At 32.5% G+C, this 10,307-nt stretch overlaps 1 long non-coding RNA gene across 1 annotated transcript; it reads left to right on the plus strand.

Moving 5' to 3' along the window:
• The first annotated feature begins 1,324 nt into the window (after positions 1 to 1,324).
• On the plus strand, positions 1,325 to 10,030 carry LOC117690032 (uncharacterized). Its single transcript, XR_004602166.2, has 2 exons — positions 1,325 to 1,594; positions 9,058 to 10,030. It is a non-coding gene; the product is annotated as an uncharacterized lncRNA (long non-coding RNA).
• Positions 10,031 to 10,307: the final 277 nt, after the last annotated feature.

The raw sequence follows: 10,307 nt of genomic DNA on the forward strand, positions 1-10,307 counted from the left end.
GGCATTAAAACCCACAAATATTCATTTCCCGATTTTATACGAATTAAATTTGCATTTTCTTTTCTGTCTATCCTTTTTCCTCAAATTTCTCTGAAAATCTGCGTATGCATATTTACATGTATCAGCAACCTGTTCAAGATCCACGAAGGATAACTCTTCCTTCCCAGACCCCGATTTCTTTTGACTTTAGGAGAATGCGCCTCAGTTAACCCAAAGTGACATTCCAACACCTTCAAATAGCCGCTCGAGACTATAGTTTGACCTGGCCTGTTCATTTCTTTGCTTACGCTATCCGGTCACATTGTTTACAAGCGGCAATAAACTGATGAACAAATACTATCCTCTTAACCAATCGCTAGGCGCCTATCTATTCTAAATTAAGGTTTCACAACATTGGGTATCAACTTCAGATGGACGGAAGAACGCTCCATCTCTTCTTTCTATCATTTTCCAAATTGACTACACAACTCAACAAATGTTATCTTCTGTCAAGAAACGAGCGAAAGAGCGTAGTGGCAACACTCTCGCCTACGCATCTAATGGTACTCGGATCGATACCGCTTTGCGGAACCAATTTTTTTTTTAATTTACCGATTTCCTGCAAAAGATTTGAACAAAACAAGAGGGCAAATGAATGGTGTAAAAACTTTCTAATTGTTCCATAAACAATTAGTCTAATAGTTGTATCTGTTTTTATTCTTAACTTTTCTCAGCACTACTATTTCTCTCTCTCTCTTTCTCTCTCTCTCATATTGAAAATGCGATGAAAATAATCAGGTTGTTGCGCCTAGAATTAATAGTAATAATTCGGAAAAACAAATTCTGACCCAAAAATGCAACTTGATTCGAATTTTAGTCTCGCCCAAACGTTTCACAAACGTTTCACATTGTTTGATTATATGCAAATTTTCAAAACAATATAAACACAACATTTTAGAAAAAAATATCTAAAATTAAATACTGTTTCAACACTTTTTCATCATCATTAATTTTCATTCTAAAATAACAAAATAAATTCCTCAATTAAATTTAAACTATACGAGTCTTTCTCTTCTAAATCAAATGGTCTTGCTCTAGTGGTCAGTATAAAGTAATTGCAGTAGCAGGTCGAACAATATTCATTGTTCTCTAATTTGCTATCATTGCATGTATCTTTAAGACCACAATATATACACCATATAAATATAAATTGTGACAGCAGATATGCATTATTTAAAAAAATATAGGCTACATATATTTTGACATTTTAAACTGAATTCTACTTATTTATTTAAAATAAGATTATCCATCATTCAAAATTCACCCCTACCCGTGCTGCAAGTTCAGATCTGCAGATTCTTTGTTTTGTTATTGATGTTTCGCGGAATTTTACTATGTATCATTACTGAACATATAGAGAGTCCCGAGAGTTTTCGGATGGCGAAAGTACAGAGTTATCTTTTCTTGGGCGAAGAGATTAGGTTTCTGCAGCAGACAGCGGTTTTAATGGGATAAAAACGCTTTTTACCGAGTTTATTAGGAATATTTGAGTGTGAACGTGTTTTTTGACAACATTTGCAACATTGTGTGGGAGGATTTGCGTAACTTTTGTCAAGTAAGTTGTTTTTTGACATTGTTTACAAATCGTGTCCTACTTTCGATTCTTCCCTTGTGTATTATTTATATATATGTCATAGAGTGAAGAGCGGATACGATGCCCCTGTGTTTGATTTGACATATAAAATCATTACATTTAACATGTATAAACAAAAGGAATTCCCGAATTTCCGAGAGATTCGTAGCGCAATTGAACGCCTGATTGCACAATTATGTATTGAATTTGGTGTATTACCGTATGATAATAAACGAATTATTTTATGAGTTTTGTTTATAATGTATCATGACCCCGAATACTTTAGTCTGACCTCACAAGGGGCATAATTCAAATTACATTTAGCAGAGTATAAAATCAACATGAACACGGATTTTTACTATGTTATTATCACGAAGCCGATAACTGGTACAGTAAATCGTAAAAACTCGGCAAATTCGGGGCGTGCTTAATAGCACAAAACAAGATATTTTGGGTTCTAAATAATGATATAAACTAACAGATTGATAAATAAGGAGTTCACTTTTTAAAGTATGTCAAGTTTTATCCAAAAATATCAAGAAATAAGGAATTACGAAAAGTAAACGTTAAATTTTAGCCGATAACTGGTACAGTGCCAGTATATGTTTTTAATTTTGAGAAAATATATTACGTCAGTTGCCTGTGTTTCTAATTTACAGGTAAATAATAGAATTGAAAACTCAAAATAATAGAAATAAATTGCATTTTTAAGAAGAACCATGACTGTATATGCAGAAAATTGGATGGTGTTTCAATAAAGTTAATCAGACAAGTTGATGAAAAATTATCTTTAAGTCGTAAAAAATTAAAAACATGTGTAAATATGTATATGCTGTATTTATACGTATAAAAAAACAGTATATATGAAAAAGGATAAAAATATGACAACCAATCATTTATTATTTTGTCAGTGAAATATTCCGACTTCTTCAAATTCAGCATATGTATCTGACATTATATCCTTTGTCTTGATATAAATATATATACCCTTTACCCAATAAAGCAGTATAAAGGTTATATTTTCAATTATTAAAAAAAATATACAACGTCAGGTGCCTGTCGAATAGAGCTCTGTTGAACTGCCTTAAAAGTGACGATAACGGGCAATATGTTTGTTAGATATATTTATCAGAGATTGTGACAAGTTTAAACTTTAAATTCTGTCACATGAGGGAATAAAAACCATGTCATATATGTCAAAAAGTATTCTAGCCCTACTCGCCTGCTCCATTCCGAAACAAACGGTCATCTTCTTAGCTTTTATACATAGTATTGTAATAATAAATAGATATCATATTTTCAATCTAAAAACTAAATGATTAATTGGACATATCAGCCTAAAAGAAATTAGCCACGTCCGCATATGTATCGGACAGTATGTACATTTTAAAACTGAAACTTTCAAATATGTGCATTATTGTACATTTAAACCGTGTAGAGTAAGTTCCAGTTCAGATCAAAACTCTGAGGTTTGGGTCAATTCTCAACAGGATCAATTTTCAACGGGTCGAGGTCATCAGAGTTTAGAAAAATCTTTCTCATACCGTTGAAAAATGATCCCGGGTATAAATTTCACGATTTTGGTCTCAATTTTCCACGTTGAAAAATGACCCCCCGGGTCAATATTCAACGTTGAAAAATGACCCCCGGGTCATGTTTCAACCCGGCTCAATATTCTTCGTTACACCTGCACACATAAGTTTTACTTCCACTTTCTAAATGTGATCTCCCTTTGACAGCATACTGTATCATCATCTTTTAATATTTAAATAAACTTATCATTGTTACCTATCCTATCGCATTTGTAAAGTTTCTGTCATTTTAATTGCAAAAGCTATTTTTTTATTTGTCAGACTTACACTATTTAGTTGATCCCATATTGACCCTGTATAAACAATTTCGTATTATAAAATTTGTGTATTACATGTAAGTAAGTGTAGACACTTATCATTTTTATATGAGTTATAATAGGAAGGAAGGAGTATTTCTTTCTTAATGTATTATAATGCATCAAATACAATGTAGGTCATGCCCTTATGGGACTGTTGTGACCCCACGAAACGGGAAAATATGGTGTAAAGTACATCATTAGTGACCCCCAGGTGTTGTCTTTAACCCCCACCCCCTTATGAAATAGAAAATGTTTATACACTGTATATTTTGTTAACTTCTGAGATCCTTATCCCTAAACCATATAATTTATTCTTGCTCTTTGTGTCATTGCGCGTCAAATTGTATATAGGTTATGCCCCCTTGGAGGCACTTTGACATTCTAGAACTAGAAATAATAAAGTATTTTATCTTATTCATATGTAGTGTTTGATCCATGTAAGTAATTCCTAGCCTAATGATGACACATGTACTGCTTTGTTTCGGAGACTTTACAATTACAATACACATGAATATAACATTTTGTTGATAAATCTTAAAAATTGAATAAAGCAATTTCCAAAATGTTAATGTGCATCAGGAGAGAAAAAGCAATCAACAAATGATTTAAAATTTGCTACGATACACATGTGAGAATGTATTAAGAAGACTGAATCTTTAGAACCAGGTTAGATGGGGGGGGGGGGGGGGGGAGAGATGTGGAGTATAAACATAAATTTATAATTTGAATCATTTATTGTTATTAATTTTAACTTGTCAATGAATATTAGTTATTGATCCCACGGTAGAAATATGACCTCTGATCATATCTCAATAGATCATTTGTCAAGTATGCAAGGTGTAATGTAATTTTTGTTAAGAATAACATTTTTTACCAGTTTATAAAAGTTTTTAGACACCCAAATTATATTTTGATTTTAATAGATCATTCGACAATTAAGGGGGGGGGGGGCATTTTATATTTGAGTTTGTTTTGGATGGGTTTCAAGTCATATATTTGACAATTTTTAAATGTTATTTAAAATAAAACTAAGCCATACTACAGTCATGAATATGAATAGTATAGAACAAAACACAAAAACATAGATGATTGATCTATATCTAAGTTCTTAAATTGAATCATATATCATGTACATATTATATTATTGTTTCTTTGTGCAAGGCATTTCAGATGGTATGTAGGTCATGATCCCAAGTGCCCTTCCTGAAATTATATAATATCATAAAAACAATTGAGATTCCCACCTTAATCCAAAGATATTATTCCTCCTTAGGTCTTGGCGCATCAGATCATTATGGCATGCAAGTCATGACCCTAAGGGGTCAGGATTATCCTGACCCTCTTAGAATCAGAAATTGTCAATTATTTTTAGATATATTGATAGATAGATAGATTGATGTTTGATCATCCTATCTCTATTTAATCTTTATTATTAAGTCTCCCAAATGAAATTTGGATACTTATCGTTTTTGTACGTTTCTTAATACATGTATTATTTTTCTTCGTCTTCTTCTTTCCCGCTCTGAACTTGTTTCTCAGAGATGGCTGAACAGAATTGTACAAAACTCTAGAATATGATAGGACTGCATATCTAGTTGTGCATCCTGGTTTGATTTTTCTCATTTTGGGTTAGACAACCACTTTTTTTTGGGGGGGGGGGGTTAAAACGGTGTGGGGACTAACATTGAACCTTGTAGGAAGAATAGTAGACTCTATTGCAAATGGTAACTTGAAAACGGACAAAGATGATAATATACGGTTTTCATAATCATATATTGACTGTTACTGGCAATATAAAGGGTTTATTTGATCTGACCCATAGGGTCATCCTCATCCCCCAGGAATTTACCATATATCTCAGAAACTGTTATAATCATGACCCCTAAATCATATATATTCATGGTTCTGATGTCAAGGAGCATCAAATGTTATGTAGGCCATGGGCCCTGTGGGTGGTCCTGACCCCCTCGAACAGCAAGTCCCTTAATATCTTCAAAACAGTTGAGATCCCCACCCTTAAACCATAAATACTCTTGTTCCTTGTGACAAGGGGCATCAAACAGTATGTAGGTAATGGGCCCCAGAGGTGGTCGTGACCCCCCTCGAACAGGAAGTGCACGAATATCTCGAAAACCTCTTAACCATATATATTCTTGATCCTTAATTAAAGGGCATCAAAAGGTATGAAGGTAATGGGCCTCAGGGTTAAATTCAATTTTTCAAAACCGTAATGCACATCTGTATAACAGTTCCTATCATATCCCAAGATATGATGTGTCTATCCATTAAATCATAAGAGGAGTTCTAGGATCTATGTGTTTTTTTAGTGATAAAGTCAATTTTCTGCTACTATTTGACTCCCTGGATGAAATTTAAATTTTTAAAACCTTATTGCACATCTATAGGACAGTCTCAATTATATCCCAAGAGATGACGGAGCTACTCCAAAAGTTGTAAAAGGAGTTCTGGAAACCATACTTTTTTTGCAAAAACCGTCATTTTTTGTTGCCCACTGATCCCCTTAATAAAAAAAAATTCTGGAACCTGATCACACTTTAATATGACACCCCAAATCATATTCTAGAAGATCATTTGGCTACTGTTAAAAAAAATGACGTTTTTGAAGCCAGTTTTTTTAAAGAAAAAAACCCGTCATTTTTCAGCCATTTAATGACCCCCAGGACAAAATTAAAAATTCCGAAACCTTATTGCGCATCTATAGGATACCCTAAAACATATTCCAAGAGATGATTTGTCTACTGTTGAAAATGTAGGAGGAGTTCGAGGAAGAAGGTTTTTTTGTGAGAAAACGTCATTTTTTACCAATTATTTGACCCCCAGGACTAACAAACATTTTTTGAAACCTTTTTACAACACAACATGATACTCCAAATCAAACTCCAAGAGTTCAGTTGGTGTTGGTGCTGGTGTATAAGATGTATAAGAGATAAAGTAAAACGTGACAGACGGACGGACGGACGGACGGACGAAACAGGGTACATGTAACAACAATATACCCGAACTTCCTTTAGAAAGTGCAGGTATAATCACAATCTTATCATTTAAAAACAGATTTTATAAATAACATAATTATATACTGTAGCTTAATAAGGGAAAACAGAATTTTTTTTCCAAATAAAAAGCTGGTGGAGTTTTATTTATTAATACGTGTTCAAATTTGATTGTCAGTTACATCATTAGTATTGAAATTATGATATTCAAACATTTCCCCATTTAAGAGGCCTTTAGTAGTCTATATAGAGATTAATGAAATTTTGCTACTAGTATACACCAATTTGAATTGCCATTTTGACAAAATTAGCGTCATGTTCATAAAGACCAACACATTTCATCAAACTTGGCACAACCTAATTATGATAAATATGTTTGCTAGACCAATTTGTGATATTGTATTGTAATTGTTTTTCCATTAAAGAGACTGTGAGACGAACAATGATGAAATCTGGCTGTCCACCATTTTTTAACTTTTTATCGCGATTAACATATTTTGTTGGACTCAGCACACCTTAGTTAATAAATAAAATAATAAAATGCTATGCTGAACCAATTCATAATCGTTCGTTACCTCAATTTTTAAGACTTAAGGATTACGTTTACTCAGGGTTTGAGATTTAAAATTTTTTTTTTTACAAAGTTCAATATCTGAAGTCCAAAGTTGTTTAAAAAACCCAAAATAAAAACGTTATTAACAAATATCGATATTGATATCCATGATTTGTTTATTTAAGGAAGATATGCTCCGACAAAGATAGATTAAAATTGAAACAGAGGAAATTCGAACTATTTTTTTCATTTTCTTTTAAAAACTTTCTGTTGCAGTGTAGTTGCAAAAGTTAAGTTTTTATGTGTTTTTTTCATATCATTTTACATATTTTATGGTTGTATTTACTCGTCTATAAATTTCTATCACTGGCTGGCACGCGATTAGAAAAATCTTTAAAATACATCAAATCGATTCAAGATAAAATATCTCGAAATTTTGATCATTGACATTATATAATGTAAATGACAGCATAATACAAACAATAAAACTGTTTTAGGCAATCAATGGTTAGGAGCTCCTATGAGTCAGTTTTTTGTAAAACTCTATCAAAAATGGGTACAATTTTGGAAATTTATAGAGGAAATTCGGACTAATTTAAACTTAAAATATGAGCTTAAAACGGTTCATTCAAATATAAAATTAGTAAAGCTATTCGTATTTTATCATTTCCCAACCTACAAATTGTTTTATTATTTTTAATAATTAAAAAATAAAGAAAACCTAGAAAATAGTGGATAATTTTGACAGAGTTTGACAATCTTTTCAGAAAACATTTAGAGGTCACTAGCAGAAAAAGTAGGTCATTGACCTAGTTATTTGAAAGTGAAAAATAGCACCACAATAGTGGGGCTACAATGAACAATAAGTAGTTTTTCGTTCCTATTAGTGGATTTTTTTTTCGCCCTTGAGTAAATGTAATCCTTAAGAGAATTATAGAATTTGCCTGTCGACCATTTTGACCGCCATTTTGACCTAATTACAGCCATTTTTGTCATAGCAAGTATATTAATTTTTTAGACTAAGCACGCCTTAATTAATATGCAAAAATAACTTTGCTGGGCTGAATTATTATTGTTTTTAAGCGTTTTCCATAGTTTAAATTTTTTTGGACAAAATTATAAAATCTGGGTATCTGCCATTTTGAATCGCCAAATTGACCTAATTAACTCTGGCCTTCCCCTTTTTGGGAATGTACATTATTTGAGGGATCTTGCGTAGTATGTGACAAATTGTACAATTGACAAAACTACAATTGTAGTTCTCGAGAGGATTTTTAATTATTTTCCATAAATACTTCTACGTTAAACATTGAACCCGTCTTGGTTCTCCAGTATTATTCCAGGGGTCACTATTTTAAAAATATTGAATCCACAATTTTTTCAATCTGGAATCTTCACTACATTTGGCTGTGCTTTCTATTTAAAGCTATTGGGGGAATGCAGCCTCCGCTAAATCAAGTACATCACTAATTTAGTAAATGCCATGCATATATGTATAAAAATAGTCACATTCAGGAATAAGCTACTTCAAATCCACGCCAACTTGTTCAAAAACTTATTTCCGCCAAATATCGTACACACCAAATATAAAAGTTTACAGTATACAAGCTTTAATGCAAATATTGGTATTTGTGGTGCAGTGGTACCGGTCCTTAAGAAAAAGATTTTAAAAGACACTTACCCTTTACTCACTGTTTCGCGCATATCTCCCTGTTTAAAAGGGTTAAGCCCTTCATTTTAAGAATTTAGAATCCTCCTTCTCATGCTGATGCTTTGTAGCAAATTTGGCTCAGTAGTTTTAGAGAAGATGTCAAAAATGTAAAACGTTTACAGACGGACAAACTGACAGACGGACGGACAACAGGTGATCAGAAAAGGTAAAGTAAACTCACATGTAAACAATAACTGCATATAATTATTAATCATTAATCTGATTCGTTTTGTATTTTTAGAAAATGTCATTAATGAAAATAATTTGTATTTATTAAAGGTTTGGCGTCACATGGTCAACAGCAAAGCTGGACATCAGGGATGCTTGTACCCTCTTGCATGGGGCAAAGCTGCTGGAGACTCGTGTAACCACCGAAAACCTCTTCAGGGATGTCAGACATTAATCATCTGCTACTCAGAAGAAATTGAGTAGAGAAGAGGCTTGGGAGCAGTATGATGCTAGTTTGGCAGATGTCAACATTTCCTATGTCTTTACGGGACCATGCATGCTCAATGCAAATGACATCGATAGTGCAAAGTGTTTTGCCATGCGAATGACACTGATAGTGTACATAGTGTTTATAACCTCACTGTGAACTGTAGACTATGTGCTTTTTTCATGGAATACATGTTATGATGTGTTGTTTCAACTCAATCAATAAACAATTACTAGCAATGACTAGTGCTGCCTTTTTAAGGTCAGACGACACGTTCCCCGAGAATCGTTTTTGTATCTCCTCGTAATAAAGAGTTCCAATAAAAAATATTACTTCTATAATTATTTTAAAAATGATTAAAATTTAATTGGATGTGGTTATGTGTCTAGATGGCCGAGTGGTTAGAACCGTGGCCGCTCACTGCCAGAAGCGTATATGTTCTAGAGGTCTTGAGTTCAAAGACCCGCCCCGGCCGAGATAGAGTTCCATTATAGTGAATTTTGCTGTGCTGTATATGTAGTTATTTTTATATCAGCAATTCAAATGTATTTTCAAGAAGATTGTATAGGAAATTGCATACTCTAGTATTTTGCAGATATGCCTGGTAAGGTACCCTAATTTTTTTTTAAAGAAAGCTTGTCAAAATAGTAGTAAACCATCAACAAATTCCTGGAAAAAGTTATATAAAATTGAGGAACGTGTCGTCTGACCTTAATATGTGTTATTGTATGCTGACGTGCTTTCTCTTAATTTTTTATGATTTATTTCATGTTGTGAAATAAAAAATTTATATAACAATAAAGCTATAAAAGTTTTTTTTTTTTTTGTTTGTTTGTTTGTTTTTTTTATCTTTTATTAAAATCATTGTCATATTTTCACACATCGATATGAAGTATCAACACGATAACTATTCACAAACCTTACAAATAATCACAAATATCATAATAAATAATATTTCTTATATAATCAATCTTTCTTAAAACAGTGTTTTGAACATTCAATTTACCTTTTAATACATAAAGAATTTTTTCTTTGACATTGTTTCATCATCAAATCTACATTTCATCTTATATTTGTATATTGTATAAGCAAC

Source organism: Magallana gigas, chromosome 8 (assembly GCF_963853765.1).
Source record: "Magallana gigas chromosome 8, xbMagGiga1.1, whole genome shotgun sequence".
In the NCBI taxonomy this organism is placed as follows: domain Eukaryota; kingdom Metazoa; phylum Mollusca; class Bivalvia; order Ostreida; family Ostreidae; genus Magallana; species Magallana gigas.